The sequence below is a fragment of the Schistocerca serialis genome, chromosome 10 (assembly GCF_023864345.2).
Source record: "Schistocerca serialis cubense isolate TAMUIC-IGC-003099 chromosome 10, iqSchSeri2.2, whole genome shotgun sequence".
NCBI classification, from domain to species: domain Eukaryota; kingdom Metazoa; phylum Arthropoda; class Insecta; order Orthoptera; family Acrididae; genus Schistocerca; species Schistocerca serialis.
In genome coordinates this window covers 137,978,757-137,981,137 of record NC_064647.1, presented here as the reverse complement: position 1 = coordinate 137,981,137, position 2,381 = coordinate 137,978,757, and positions in this window count along the sequence as shown.

The window sequence follows — 2,381 nt, the reverse complement described above, 5'->3', positions numbered from 1 at the left end:
CGAATCACATATTGGCCACCTTAAGTGGGCCTGCGAAGTTCAACACGGTAACCTTTATAAATGAAAACTTAGATTGCCCGCAGAGGACATGTTGACATGGATTAACCGTAAGCAAATGAAACACTCGCTAATAATAGCTAATGAACTGACATTCTGCAAGTGCATCAATATTACGCGGAAGCAGAGCACACGCTTAGTAAGAGGCATCAAATGAAATCGAACACACATAACATCACGCTTTCGGCAACGTCTTACTGTACCAAGAGCGATCACAGTGACAGTTAACTAAGCGCTCTTAGTAATTACAGTACTTAACTGTGTATCTTGACGCTGGGACGATTTTGCGAAGGTGTCAGACCATCACTTCGCGAGACCGCAACAGCGTGTCCCCCCAAGGAAGCGGGCACTTCCACAGCTCACGAGGCTGCCGGAGAATGCAGAGCGCCGGCCAACCCCCGCCGCCTCCAGTACAACCACGTGACAACCGCCGCCTCCAGTATAACCACGTGACAACCGCCGCCCGGCCTCAGGCACGCCGTCTTCGCTTCTGCCCGCCAGCCAATCGCCGACTCGCGCACCGCCGCCTTCCGTTCGCAAAGCGTTGCCCCTTTTCCTCCTTACTCGCGGTCGGCACTCGCTTATATCCCGAGCCGACCAAAGCCCCAAGACAAACCTCTGTACTAGGAAACCGATAGTATTCATTTCAGAGATATTACTGGCGCCGGTCCCGACACGGCTCATTGTACTTCACGTGCCATTGTCGAATTCTGAGAGTCATATGTTTCTTAACTTCCCGTCATCTTTTTGTGAACTTTTAATTCACATGCTTTTTTTGTTATTCCCCAGCTATTCTTTTCTTCGTCGAATTTTTGCAAGAATCGAACACATACATCCATTGATAAAACACTGTATGCTGATTTCCCTTCAAGTAACCTCTGCGGAATACTACTGGAATATTCACTATACGCCTTTCAACAGACAGCTAAGATGTATCTGCATTACCGCCATACGCCGTACCTAGCACCGCAACATTCCGGCCACTCAGTTCATCTCTCCTGACAAGAGTAGAAGCACCGCGAGAAAAGCGTATTAGCCAAGTCAGGGTTGCGCTGTTGTATTTTACTCAACTGTCAATTCAGCTATGTGGTAACGTCACTACTTCATAAACTTACATTATGGGAAAAGTTTAGAATTAACTGCTCCAGCTACAGTTTAACACCTACTATAGCTCCGCGAGCAGCAAAAGAGGAAAATTATACAGTTTTGACAACAACTAAGACAGCGGTATCATTTGGATATCAAGACCACCTGGTAAAACCTGAAGATGGCAATCACGCAGAAACAAGCCTGTCGTAACAGAAAATATGTAATCGAACACGGCAGCGTCTTGGTCTCATAGCATAATATGCACTGAAGCGGTAAAGAAACTGGTATAGGCATGCGTGTTCAGATACAGATATATGTAAACTGGCAAATGTGACAACAAGTGTTTGGCGCAGTTGTTATATCGGTTACTGCTGCTACAATGGTAGGTTATCGACATTTAAGTGAGACTGAAAGTGGCGTTAAACTCGGCGCACGAGCGATGGGACACGGCATCTCCGAGGTAGTGATGGAGGGGGATTTTCCCGTACGACCATTTCACGAATATCAGGAATCCGGTAAAGCATCGGATCTCCGACATCGCTGCGGCCGGAAAAAGATCCTGCAAGAACGGGACGAACGTCGACTGAATAGAATCGTTCATCGTGACAGAAGTGCAACCCTACCGCAAATTGCTCCAAAATACAGTGCTGGGCCATCAACAAGTGTCAGCGTGCAAATCATTCAACGAAACATCATAGATATGCGCTTTCGGAGCTGAAGGTCCACTCGTGTCCACTTGGTGACTGCACAACACCTCGCCTGGGCCCGTCAACATCGACATTGGACTGTTGATGAGTGTAAACATGTTGCCTGGTCGGACGAGTCTCGTTTCAAATTGTATCGAGCGGATCGACGCGTACGGGTATGTAGACAACCTTATGAATCCATGGATCCTCAAAGTCAGCAGGGGACTGTTCAAGCTGGTGGAGGGTCTGTTATGGTCTGGGGCGTGTGCAGTTGGAGTAATACGTCTAGGTACGATTGTGACACGTGACACGTACATAAGCATCCTGTCTGATCACCTACAACCATTCATGTCCATTGTATTGGGCAAATCCAGGAGGACAATGCTACACCCCACACCTCTAGAATTGTTACAGAGTGGCTCCAGGAACTCTCTTCTGAGTTTAAAAATTTCCGATGGCCACCAGACACTCAAGACATGAACATGATTGAACATATCTGGGACGTCTTACAACGTGCTCCACCCCATCGTACTGTTACGGATTTATGGA